The sequence below is a fragment of the Desmodus rotundus genome, chromosome X (genome assembly GCF_022682495.2).
Source record: "Desmodus rotundus isolate HL8 chromosome X, HLdesRot8A.1, whole genome shotgun sequence".
NCBI lineage: Eukaryota > Metazoa > Chordata > Mammalia > Chiroptera > Phyllostomidae > Desmodus > Desmodus rotundus.
Genome location: NC_071400.1, coordinates 36,393,698 through 36,408,186, shown reverse-complemented (window position 1 = coordinate 36,408,186; position 14,489 = coordinate 36,393,698). Strand labels below are relative to the sequence as shown.

The 14,489-nt window shown below is 40.6% G+C and overlaps 1 pseudogene; it reads right to left on the bottom strand.

Annotated features, from left to right (window-relative positions):
- The window catches only part of LOC112321341 (anaphase-promoting complex subunit 10-like), a 28,984-nt pseudogene extending 24,307 nt beyond the window's left edge, over positions 1-4,677 (bottom strand).
- Between the last annotated feature and the right edge of the window lie 9,812 nt (positions 4,678-14,489).

The window sequence follows — 14,489 nt, the reverse complement described above, 5'->3', positions numbered from 1 at the left end:
TTTTGCCATTCTCTTCTGGCTTGGAGCGTCTCCATTGAGAAGTCAGTTGCTAACCTTACTGGGGCTCCCTTGTATGTTACTTCCTTTTTCTCCATTGCTGCCTTTAAGATCCTCTCTTTGTCTTGGAAATTTGCCATTTTAATTATGATGTGTCTTGCAGTGGGCCTCTTTGGGTTCCTCTTGCTTGGGACTCTCTGTGTTTCCTGGATTTTTGTGACTTTTTTTCTCCTCAGATTAGGGAAATTTTCCATCATTACTTTTTCAAACAGTTTTTCTATCCCTTGCTCTTCTTCTTCTCCTTCTGGTATTCCTATTATATGGACATTGTTACGTTTCATGTTGTCCTGCATTTCCCTTATTGCCTCTTCATTCTTTCTGAGCCTCTTTTCCTTTTCTTGCTCTTTCTGGGTGTTTTTTTCTACTTTGTCCTCCAGCTCGCTGATCCAATCCTCTGCTTCATCAAGTCTGCTTTTCATTCCTTCTACTGTGTTCTTCAATTCCGAAATTTTATTCTTCATTTCCTCTTGGCCCTTGTTGATAGTTTCTATTTCCTTTTTCATGTTGATATAGTTTGCAGTGAGTTCATTGTAATTTCCCTGTAGTTTCTGGTAGTTCTCTGTGAGCTCAGAGAGCTCAGTGAGCTTTCTGATGACCATTGCTTTGAACTCAGTAGCTGATAGTTGACTTGCCTCTTTTTCAGTTAGCATTCGTTCTGAGGCTTTCTCCTTTCCTTTCATTTGGGAATTGTTTCTTTTTCTTCCCATTGTTTGTGAGACTCTTGTTGTTAGCCTCTGCTTCTTAAATTGATCTATTCTGACTTCCTGGATTTATGATATGAACTTCTATGGTAGAATGCCAATGGGATTCAGTGGTGCTGTCTCCTTAATCTCCTGTGCTCACTGGTCTTGAGCTGACGTTTATGGGTGTAACATGGTCTAACTCTCGTCTTTTCAGCACTCTAGGTTTTCTTGTCTCACCGTCTGATCTTTCAATGTCCTCTATCTTTGGTCTCTGATCTTCATTTATGCTGCAATACTGTTGGCTGTTTGCTCTGCTCCTCAGATCAGTTAGGTATTTCACTGGCGTTGAGAGGAATTGGACTCCGCTCACACCTATCTCGCCGCCATCTTCAAACCCCCTTTTGCTGAAATTTTTGAGGGAAAAATACGGGTGCACCTTATACATGGGTAGTACTAATTTTGTAATAACAGAAATGTTTTTTAATTCTTTTATTTATTCTTATTTTTTAAAAGTATAACTCTAGAAAACTATAATGATATCCATGTGCAAGATAATAATGTGGAAAATGATAATCGGTTTTGTTTATAAATATAAGTAAATAAATAAAAGAATTTTTTTTCTGAAAGTTTTAACCAAAAACATGGGTGAGCACTATACACAACAAAATACAGTAAGTGACTAGCCCAATGTCTCACAGGTCATAAAGGAAAGAATCAGAATTTGGAGTCAAAGAGTCAGACACTAGTGTTCCTAACTCCTACAGGACACTGTCTGCATGTAGGGTGTGGGAGATGTAGTTGAGGGGGCCACTTGTGCAGCACTGTGAATGCTGAAGACTGTACCAGCATGCTCTGCAGTGCTCAAGCTGCACGCATGCAGTGGATATGCAGAAGTCCTGTGGTCCATTGCACAAATGGTCATGTCACTGTCTCTAGAGCATGTTTGTGCTGCGAGAGGTAATTCTGCCAGGAACAACTCAGCAGATAAAAACCACTGCAGTTAAAAATTGGAATGATAAGACACCAAGTGGCAAGAAATAAGGAAGGGAATATCAAAGGCCTGGATAATTTTAGGGTAGCCTGAAGGTCCATGGAAGGCATAGAAGAAAGCTTCTATACCTCATTTGCCAAAAGCTTTCACCTAGTGAAAGTCTCATTTTTAAAAAATCCAGCCAACACACTAATGAGCAGGTGAATAAGTGGTTGCTAGCAGGTGCACAAAACCATTAAAAATTTCTGCTTTTCCTGCACAGTCCCATGCCTCATGGCTGTTTTTGATGATTCTATCCTGGCATGCCAAGATTGCTTCAAGGCCTGCCCTTTCAAAGACAATTATCTTCCTCAGAGGAGTCCAGAGACTCTGGGTCAGGGAGAGTTCTGCAGGTCACCAAGCTATTCTCCCCATGGCCAAGGAAGCAGTGGAACCAGAAGTGCCTTCCCAGAGGCTTGAAGAAAATGCACCAGGAGGGAAGAGTGGGTCATATGGGAAAAAATACTTCTGAAAGTCCAAGGTGATAGTGACTCCTTAACAAGGCCCATGTATTTTCCTTATATTCCATATAACACATTGAACTTTGTCTCATGAGCATTAAATCCAGTTTTCTTTAGTCATGAGTACATGCATTAGTAGTCAGTGGCATCATGCCATTGCATCTTTATCTCCAGATTTATCTTGTTTTGAACTCCCAGAGTATTTCCCAACCAGCTTTCTGCCCCACACCTCTCTGTTGTTGTCTGGAAAACATAGGTAACTTAGCCTCAATCTCTTTCCTGGACTGTCCTAGCTCTCTGACTTGTATGCTCCATTCAGTCACTTGTTCAGTGCCCACCATGAGCCAGACCTCTAGCAAAGCACCAGCAAGACTACAAAACATAATTGGACATAGCCTCTGCCCTTAAAGAGAGAGAATTGTCAAGACATGTTTTCCCAATTTTAATTTTCCCCAGCCTCAGGAACTGTAAGTGCAGATGAGTACACTTCATGGCAATGACCTGGTTCTCTGATGCTTAGCCCCACCTCCTGATGTAGGAACTTCAGGCTCTGTGCCAATCATGTTAGTATTTTCAGCAAAAATGTGTTTGCAGGTTTTTTTAATATTTGATTTACCTACTTTTAGAGAGAGGGGAAGGGAAGGAAAAAGAGAGGGAGAGAAACATCAATGTGTGATTGTTTCTCATGTGCCCCCCCACTGGGGACCTGGACTGCAACCCAGGCAGGTACCTGGACTGGGAATTGAACAGATAGACCTTCAGTTTGCAGGCCAGCGCTCAATCCACTGAACTACACCAGCCAGGGCAAGTTGTTTTTTTTTTTTTTTAATTGTATTGGCCAGTTGGGGGGGGGGATCTATTTGTTGTTCCACTTATTTATGCATTTATTGGCTGCTTCTTGTAGGTACCCTAACCAGAGATTGAACCTACAGCCTTGGCATATGGGAACAATGCTCTAACCAATGTAGCTACCTAGCCAGGACTCAAGATGCTTGCAGTTTCTACTTATAGCCCAGCTCCTGCTTGCCATGGGGCTTGGTCATGAGCTGGAAAGGGAACTAAACTGGGAGCTAACTCTAAGCAGCACACAGTAGATAGGGGGTGCCAACTCAGGTCTATTTGATTACAGGATCTGAACTCATAATTACTATACTGTTTCTGTGTCCATGCATTTTGAGTTTTGCTTATTTGTGAAAGCGAACTTTCCAGTGGAAATGATTTTATCCTTCCATTTACACATTCCAAACTTGATTTAGGAATGTGGGCATAGGAAACACCAGAGAAACACTGTAAAAAAAAAAAAAAAAAGATTAAAGCCCCATGCCCCTAAAAGCCAAGTTTATAATCTCTTTCAGCTGTGGACAGCTAGAATTAGGCTTTTTACAAAGCACTTCCTGATCAGAGGGTAGAAAATTCCCAGAATTTGCTAGCAAAACACTAGACTGACAAGCCAGGCTGTAAGCTACAGAGTACAAAGTATTCTGCAGCCTTCTCGCCACTTTTATTTTTAGATTCTTTTCTGTGTAATAGTGGTAGCTGAGGCTGCCTGCAATCCCTTGGAATACATTCTGCCCTATTCCTCTCCCCTAAGAATATGGTTTCAAATTCATCTAATTACTTCCCTATGCAGCACTAAATCAAGGTGGCTTCAAAATGGAGATGACCCAGTGAGTTTAATTATTCTCTAATGTGCTACAAACGTGTGTTTACTGCCTAAATAACCATTGGAAAGGACAGCAGGGATTTTTGTTTGTTTTTGTTTTGTTTTGTTTTATAAAGACAGAGTACAATATTCTTCTGGGTTTTAAAACTGAGTGCCATCTTTTTCAAGTGATGGTACACACTATAGCAAAACTGTTTACACTAACTCATTCAGAATCTTTTCCATCTTTTTTTTTTTAGAGAGAGACACTGAGTGCAATTTTTAGGGAAATTGAATCAGCTTCCACTCCTATCAAGCTAAGTTACCCCAATGACTCTTGTTTTTCTATGAAAATAATTGTGTTGATAAGCATCAGTGCTATTTATTGTGAAGATAAGCTAGAACACAGGAACACATGGCTTAAAATGAGAGAAAGACAAATTAAAGGGTAGGAAGAGAAAATCTCTTGGCTTATTATTTGACTCGTGTCTTTTTGAAAAACTAAAATTTTATTTCTCTTTGATTCTTTCTGCTCAATTTCCCTTTTGTTTTACCCTGTGAAAACAGAATGCATGGTGGCTTCGAAGAGAATATTCTTGATTCTCTCTAAAACAAGATGGACATATGCTAATTGTCAGGTATTATTTCTACTCCACAGACAGAAATGAATCTATAGCTAAAAAGTTGTGTGGGTTTTCCCCCTCTTTTAACAACAGATAGACTTTCTGAAAGGGTTTTTCTTACCTGCTTCCCAAGTAAGTGGAACCAGTTGTTCTGAGACTGCTTTGAGTCATGATGTGGCATCGTGCTTCTGCACTCATTTCAGTTAGCAGCCACTTACCTCTACACTGTGAAGAGAGTCTCGGGAGTCCTGGAAGTATGTCCTCACCATCCAAGAGCAATTTACTTATTTAATTTTTCATTTGTCTAATCTTTCATCATTTAGAAAATCTGTAATCTGCTCAAATCAAAATAGAGCATAGCAAAGGAATTATGTGTAATTGAATCCTCTTTAGGTCATGGGGCTCCACTAATTCCAAATAGAAATGGAGTCAGGAGAAGGGAGGTGTATTGCAACCAATCAAGGCCGAGCAGATCCACTCTTGCGTCCCATAGATGGAAGAAAATATGCAGATGGAAGAAAACATGAGGATGCTGGATATGCCTTTATGCACAGGTGGGCGACCATACATGCCACAAGCTGCATACCTCTCTAGTGGGAAGCCCTTACCTGTTTAAGTACTAGAGGGGACCAAAGCCAGAAAACTGCAAAAACCTTACATAACATAACATAGTTCTGCGTATGCGAGCTAACTTCATACTATGGGAACAGTTTATCAGACCCAGTCTCAAGACTATGAGGACGTTACTTATCAGGCCCCTTCAAAGCTATGGGAACACTGCTTCCCTTAGCTACCCAGCCACCTGGGTGAGGAAGCCAAACTGCTTCCACTTACCTTACAGGAGGGCAGGTGGTGCCAGGTGGCTACTGAAAACATGGGGGGGACCACTTTGTAAAGTATATAATTGTCTAACTGCTATGCTGTACATGTGAAACTAATACAAAATAATATTGAATGTAAACTGTATTTGAAAATAAATGAGAAAAATTATTTTTTAAAAAGAGAAAAATAGTAGTAATAAAGTATTTTTTTTAAAATGATCTCTAAGGTAGCTTTCAGCTCTAATACTTTGTTATGTTTTCATTCTTCTCATCCTACTTCTCCTTTGGCTTGAAGCAAACAACTGAGTGCAGTGGACTGTCCGGTTTGAACTTCCTATCAAAAGGCATCTAGGCTATATGAAGCATTGGGGTTTTGCACATATAACCTGAGCATACATTTGGCCAGATCCAACTTTATTTCCTAGGCAATGAATCATTGTTCTCACCAGAACTCTATGTAAGTGTATCTATCCTCTGGGGCCCAGGACTGTAAGCCATGTTACTTCATTCTTCTATTCTGCTTTATGATCTGTTGCACTTTTAAAAAAATTTTTGGCCAAGTAATTGCAGTAGTTACACTTTCTTTTTTCATACACCTTCAATTTAACATGTACTAATTAAGTACCTGCTAAGTTTCCACTATTGAAATGTAAGTTATGGATGGGGAAGATGGAGGCGAGATAGGTGGGAGCAGAGTCCACTTCCTCTCAACACCAGTGAAACACCTAGCTGATCTGAGGAACAGAGCGAACAGCCAAAGGTATTCCAGCATATATGAAGATCAGAGACCACAGATAGAGGACATTGAAAGATATGATGCTAAGAAGAGTGCTTAAGGACAATAAGGTCCCTGGGACCAGTGTGTGGACCAGGGCAGCTAAAGCCCCGGCTGGGCACAGGGTCTGCTACAGGATTCTTGGGAAAGAGCCAGGCTGGGCTGTGTGAGCAGCCAGGTGCTTGTTTGGACTAGGGGGGGGCTTGAATAGGAAGAATTTCTCCAAAAGAAAAAGAGAAAATAGAGGCACTCAGCAGCTAAATAGAGAACTCTCCGCAGCAGGCCCAGCCTCTGGCACCCCTCTCCCCTCAGCCCCTGGACTGTGAATGAGGGATAAGCAACCCCAGAGCTCACCTGAAGCCCGGTTCCACGCACCCAGATTATAGGACTGGGGGTGCACAACTGAAAACCAAGCTGGGCGCCCACACCTGAAACCTCAGGTGAGTGCCCACCCGGTGCAGTGGCTAGCTGCTCCACGCACAGGCCCACAGCCGCGGATTGCCCCAACAACCCGATCAACCGCCTGGCTGCTGGCGGGCGACCAAACCTAAAAGCACAGGTTCTGAACAACTCCTACCTAACCCCTGAACACAGAACCCTGCAGGGACTACTGGCTCTCTAGGAGGAAGGCAGAACGCCCAGCAGAGGGGACCTAAAGGGCTAGGGGAGACTGCAATCCCTGGAAAGACTCGACCCAGTAGGGGGATGAACTACACCATAGCAGCACCCGAGAGCCCCTAGCATCTAAGACAGCAAAGAGCAAGAAGGGGGAGCAACTCAAGGACAGCACAACTAGCGAACTAAAGGCCTAGTGGGGAGCAGAAGGACCCTGAGGAACTGGACTGGAGGCTGAACAACAGCAAAGAGTGTGGCTCAGCAAGGGAGAAAAGTGAAAGCAATCCTTCCAACAACCCCCTCCTGATTCACAGACAGGAAGACCAGAAGAACTAACCTCACCGATTTAAAGCCAGCAAAAGACTTTTTTTTTTCCTTTTTTCCTCCATTCCCCCTAAATGATTTGTTACTTTCTGTCCTTCTTTCTTTTTATATTCCTTCTTCCTTCCATCCTTTACCTTTTTATTTCTTCTTCCTGCCTCTTTTATTGATTTTTTTGTTTTAATTTTTGTTACAATTCCTTCTTATCTTTCCTCTGATCATTTTTATTCCTTCTTCCTTCCTTTCTTCCTTCCATTCCTTTTCTATTCCTTTTTCCCCTCCTTACCTACTCCTTTTTTTTCCCCTTCTTTCTCTTTTTCCCACAGGTAAGACAAAATCCTGGAGCACTGAAAAGAGCAGAGTTAGACCGTGTTACACCTATAAAAGTCACCTCAAGACCAGTGAGCACAGGAGATTAAGGAAACAGCACAACTGAATCCCATTGGCATTCGACCACAGAAGTACATACCATAAACCCAGGGAGTCAGAATAGATCAATTTAAGAAGCAGAAGCTAACAAGAAGAGACTCACAAACAATGGGAAGACAAAGAAACAATCCCCAAATGAAAGGAAAGGAGAAAGCCTCAGAAAGAATGCTAACTGAAAAAGAGGCAACTCAACTATCAGATACTGAGTTCAAAGCAATGGTTATCAGGAAGCTCACTGAGCTGACAGAGAACTACCAGAAACTACAAGGAAACTACAATGAACTCACTGCAAACTATATCAACATGAAAAAGGAAATAGAAACTATCAACAAGGCCAAGAGGAAATGAAGAATACAATTTCTGAACTGAAGAACACAGTAGAAGGAATGAAAAGCAGACTTGATGAAGCAGAGGATTGGATCAGCGAGCTGGAGGACAAAGTAGAAAAAAACACCCAGAAAGAGCAAGAAAAGGAAAACAGGCTCAGAAACAGTAAAGAGGCAATAAGGAAATGCAGGACAATATGAAACGTAACAATATCCGTACAACAGGAATACCAGAAGGAGAAGAAGAAGACAAAGGGATAGAAAAACTGTTTGAAAAAGTAATGATGGAGAATTTCCCTAATCTGAGGAGAGAAAAAGTCACAAAAATCCAGGAAACACAGAGAGTCCCAAGCAAGAGGAACCCAAAGAGGCCCACTGCAAGACACATCATAATTAAAATGGCAAAATTCCAAGACAAAGAGAGGATCTTAAAGACAGGAAGGGAGAAACAGGAAGTAACATACAAGGGAGCCCCAATAAGGTTAGCAACTGACTTCACAATGGAAACATTTCAAGACAGAAGAGAAAGGCAAAATTCATTCCAAGTAATGAGAACCAGAGGCCTGCAGCGAAGACTACTTTACCCAGCAAGGCTCTGAATCAAGATAGAAGGCCAAATAAAGAGTTTCCCAGACAAAAGAAGTCTAAAAGAATACTTCCACCAAACCAGCTCTGCAAAAGATGCTAAAGGGACTGCTTTAAGGAAAGGAAGGAAAAGAGAAAGACAGAGGAACACAGGTTGGCAAAAATGGCAATGAATAATTACCTATCCATAAAACCTTAAACGTAAATGGATTGAATGATCCAATCAAAAGACATAGAATAGCTGAATGGATAAGAAAACATGACCCACACCTATGCTGCCTACAAGAGACGCATCTCACGACAAAAGACCTACACAGACTGAAAGTGAAGGGATGGAAACAAATTTTCCAAGCAAACGGAGAGGAAAAAAAAAAGCGGGGGTAGCAATACTCATATCAGACAAAATAGACTTCCAAAGAAGTGCCATAAAGAGAGAACCAGAAGGTCACTTCATAATACTCAAAGGAAGAATCCACCAAGAAGACATAAACATTGTAAATATATATGCATCCAACATAGGAGCACCCAAATACATAAAGAAAATCTTGTAGGACTTCAAGAAAGATATTGACACCAACACAATTATGGTAGAGGATTTTAACACCCCACTGTGAAAAAGGGACAGGTATTCCAAACAAAATATCAAGAAGGATATTGTGTCACTTAACAATACCCTAGAGGAAATGGACTTAACTGATATATATATAGAGAGAGCTTTTCATCCCAAAGAAGCAAAATACACATTCTTCTCAAGTGTCCATCGAACTTTTTCAAAGATCGACCAAATGATAGGACACAAAGCAAGCCTCAACAAATTCAAGAAAATTGAAATCATATCAAGCATTTTCTTGGACCACAAGGGACTGAAACTAGAAACCAACCCCAAAGGAAAAAACCCAAAACACTCAAAATCATGGAAACTGAATAGCATGCTATTAAACAATGAATGGGTCAAGAACGAGATTAGGGAAGAAATCAAAAACTTTGTGGAAGCAAATGCAAATGAACTCAAAACAACCCAAAACCTATGGGACACGGCAAAAGCACTCCTGAGATGGAAGTTCATAGCAATACAGGCCTACCTTAAAAAGATAGAAACATTTCAAACAAACAACCTAACCCAACACCTACAAGAACTGGAGGAACAACAAGAAAAACAGCCCAGAGCAAGCAGAAGGAAGGAAATAACCAAGATCAGAGCAGAGTTGAATGACATAGAGACTAAAAGCACCATTCTAAGGATCAATGAATCCAGGAGCTGGTTCTTTGAAAAGATAAACAAAATTGACAAGCCTTTAAGTAGGCTCATCAAGAAGAAAAGAGAGAGGATCCAAATAAACACAATTGAAAATGAAAGAGGAGAGATTACAACTGGTATCACAGAAATACAAAGAATTGTAAGAAATTACTACGAAGAACTGTATGCTAAGAAATTTGAAAACCTAGATGAAATGGACACATTTCTAGAAAAATATAATCTTCGAAAACTGAATGAAGAAGAAGCAGAAAACCTGAACAGACCAATAACAGCAGAGGAAATTGAAGCAGTCATCAAAAAACTCCCAACACACAAAAGCCTTGGAGCAGATGGTTTCACAGAGAATTCTACAAAGCATTTAAGGAAGAGCTAACCCCTATCCTTTACAGACTATTCGAAAAAATCAAAACTGATGGAAGACTCCCAAACTCTTTTTATGAAGCCAGCAATATCCTAATCCCAAAACCAGATAAAGACACAACAAAGAAAGAAAACTTCAGGCCAATATCGCTGATGAACTTAGACCCTAAAATCCTCAACAAAATATTGGCAAACTGCATCAAGCAATACATTAAAAAGATCATAAACCATGACCCAGTGGGTTTCATCCCAGGGATGCAAGGATGGTACAACATTCACAAATCAATAACATATGGCATCACATAAACAACAGCAAAGGCAAAAATCACATGATCATATCAATAGATGCAGAGAAAGCATTTGATAAGTTATAGCACCCATTTCTGATAAAAACACTCAGCAAAGTGGGAATAAAGGGAGCATTCCTCAACATAATAAAGGCCATATATGAGAGACCTCCAGCCAACATCATACTCAATGGACAAAAACTTAGAGCTTTCCCACTAAGATCAGGAACAAGACAAGGATGCCCTCTCTCACCACTCCTATTCAACATAGTATTGGAAGTCCGAGCCACAGCAATCAAACAAGAAAAGAATTAAAAGGCATCCAAATTAGAAAGGAGGAAATGAAAGTGTCACTGTTTGCAGATGACATGATAGTGTACATGGAAAATCCTATAGACTCCACCAAAAAACTACTCGACCTAATAAGTGAATTTTGCAAAGCAGGAGGGTACAAAGTCAATACTCAGATATCAAAGGCATTCCTGTACAGCAACAATGAAACTGCAGAAACAGAAATCAGGAAAAAAATCCCATTTGTTATAGCAACAAGAAAAATGAAGCACCTAGGAATAAACCTAACCAAGGAGGTAAAAGACCTGTACTCAGAAAACTACACAACACTGAAGAAAGAAATTAAGGAAGACACAAACAAATGGAAGCATGTACCATGCTCATGGATGGCAAGAATTAACATCCTCAAAATGGCCATACTACTCAAAGTGATTTAGAGTTTCAATGCAATTCCTATTAGAGTACCCATGACATATTTCACAGATATAGAACAAACATTTCAGAAATTCCTATGGAACCATAAACTACCCCGAATAGCTGCAGCAATTCTGAGAAAGAAGAACAAAGCAGGAGGGATCACAATACCTGATATCAAACTGTATTACAAGGCCACTGTAATCAAAACAGCCTGGTACTGGGATAAAAACTGGCACATAGACCAATGGAACAGAACCGAGAGCCCAGAAATAAACTCAAGCCTTCACGGTCAATTAATATTTGACACAGGAGGCAGGAGTATAAAATGGAGCAAAAACAGCCTCTTCAACAGATGGAATTGGGAGATCTGGACAGCTACATGCAAAAAAATGAAACTCGATCACCAACTTACGCCATACACAAAAATAAACTCAAGATGGATAAAAGACTTAAATATAAGTTGTAACACCATAAAAGTCCTTGAGGAAAACACTGGCAGGAAAATCTCAGACATTCCATGCAGCAACATCCTCACAGACATGTCCCCTAAAGCAAGGGACATAAAGGAAAGAATAAACAAATGGGACCTCATCAAAATAAAAAGCTTCTGCATGGCTAAAGAAAACAGCACTAAATTACAAAGTGAACCAACAGTATGGGAAAACATATTTGCTAATGATACCTCAGACAAGGGCCTGATGTCCAAAATATATAAAGAACTCACACGACTCCACTCCGGGAAGACAAACAACCCAATTAAAAAATGGGCAAAGGACTTGAACAGACACTTCTCCAAGGAAGACATACAGAGGGCCCAAAGACATATGAAAAGCTGCTCAGCATCACTAGCCATCAGAGAGATGCAAATTAAAACCACAATGAGATATCATCTCACACCAGTCAGTGTGGCCAACACAAACAAATCCACAAACAAATGTTGGAGAGGATGGGGAGAAAAGGGAACCCTAGTACATTTTTGGTGGGAATGCAGACTGGTGAGGAAAATGCCACTGTGGAAAACGGTATGGAATTTCCTCGGAAAACTAAAAATGGAACTGCCCTTTGACCCAGCAATTCTGCTGCTGGGATTATACCCTAAGAACCCTGAAACACCAATCCAAATGAACCTATGCACCCCAATGTTCATAGCAGCACAATTTACAATAGCCAAGTACTGGAAGCAACCTAAGTGCCCATCAGCAAACAAGTGGATCCAAGAACTATGGTAGATTTACACAATGGAATTTTACGCAGCAGAGAGAAAGAAGGAGCTTATACCCTTTGCAATGGCATGGATGGAACTGGAGAGCATTATGCTAAGGGAAATAAGCCAGGTGGTGAGGGACAAATACCATATGATCTCACCTTTAACTGGAACATAATCAACAAAAGAAAAAAGGAAAGAAAATTAAACAGAGACATTGAACTTCAGAACAATCTAACAATAGCCAGAGGGTAGTGGGGAGGGGATAGTGGTTAGAGGGGTCTATAGGAGCTACTATAAAGGACACAAGGACAAAATCAAGGGTGAGGATAGAGGTGGGGGAGGGAGGTGGGACTGGCTGGGGTGGAGTGGAGCTATGGGGAGAAAATGCAGAGAATTGTAACTGAATAAAAATAAATAAATAATTTTTTTAAAATTAAAAATAAAAATAAATAAATATTTTTTTAAAAAATGCCAACTTTTAAAGACAAAAAAAGAATATTAAAGTCAGCTAGGGACAACCAGGAAGTAACATACAAGGGAGTTCCAATGAGGATAGCAGCTGATTTCTCAACAGACACACTATGAATCAGAAGGGAATGGCAAGAAATTTCCCAAATAATGAAAAACAAAGTCCTACAATCAAGACGACTCTACTCAGCAAGGCTCTAAATTAAAATGGAAGGTGAAATATGGAGTTTCTCACTCATAGAAGGCTGAAAGAATACCCCTCCAACAAACCAGCATTGCAAGACATGCTAAAGGAACTGCTTTAAGAAGATGAAAGAAGGGTCGTAAATGAACATATAAAATGGACCCATGGACTAAGCCAAAGGGGGGTAGGATTGAGCGTGGGAGGTGGCGGTGGGTAGGGTAGGGGAAAGTGGTATTTGGAAAATGGAGACAACTGTATTTGAACATCAATAACAAAAAGAAGAAATAAAAAAAGAAGGTGAAGGAAAAGAGTGAGAGACAGAGGAATGCCCGTACAAAGGGGAAAAAATGGCAATGAGTAAGTACCTATCAATGATAACCTTAAATATAAATGGATTAAATGCTCCAATAAATGGTTATACTGTAGGTGAATAGATAATACACCATGAAAGCACATATGTTGCCTACAAGAGACCCACCTCAGAACAAAAGGCATACACAGACTGAAAGTGAAGGGTTGAAAAAAAAATATCCCAAGCAGACTTCTGGACAAGATGGAGGCAGAGGTAGATACACTGTGCCTCCTCACACAACCAAAAGAAGGAGAACAGAACATTTAAAAACAATAAACAATCAGACCTGCCAGAAAATGAAACTGTATGGAAGTCTGACAAAAAAAAAGGAGTTAAAGAAACATTCATCTAGACTTGTAGGAGGGGCAGAGATGAGCATCCAGGGTGGAGAGGACTCATGGCAAGGCAGCAGCTTGAACACCAGGGCAGGTGAGTTGGTGACTAGTGGAGCAGGTGAGAATTTGCTTTTGGATAAATCAGGAGGAACAACTCAGGGGAGAGAGAAACCATGCAACCCAGGCTTCCAGAAAGGGGAAATAAAGCCTGAAAACCTCTGACTGAAAAACCTGTGGGTGTTGCCATGGCATGAGAAATTCCCAGCCTCACAGGAGAGTTCGTCAGAGAGACCCACTAGGTCCTAGAACGTACACAAACCCACCCAACCTGGAATCAGAACCAGAAGAGCCCAATTTAATTGTGGGTAGCAGAGGAAGAGACTGAAAGCTGGCTGAGAGCCAAGCAAATGGCATTGTTCCCTCTTGGACCCCTCCCCCACATTTAGTGCCACAACGCAGCCAGGTGGGTTGTCTCATCCTGAAGAATACCTAAGGCTCCATCCCTTATTACATAACAGGCATGCCAAAACAAAACAAAACAAAAGGCCCAAATGAAACAACACATCAAAGCTCCAGAAAATATAAAACTTAAGCAATGAAGACATAGCCAGCCTATCAGATGCACAGTTCAAAACACTGGTAGTAAAGATGCTCACAGAAATGGTTGAGTATGGTCACAAAATTGAGGAAAAAGTGAAGGGTATGCAAACTGAAATAAAGGAAAATGTACAAGGAACCAACAGTGACAGGAAGGAAACTGGAACTCAAATCAAAGGTTTAGACCAGAAGGAAGAAATAAACATTTAACCAGAGCAGAATGAAGAACCAAGAACTCAAAAAAATGAGGAGAGGCTTAGGAACCTCTGCAAAATTTTTAAATGTTCCAACATCTGAATCATAGGGGTACAAGAAGAAAAAGAGGAAGAGCAAGAAGTTGAAAACTTATTTGAAAAAAATAATGA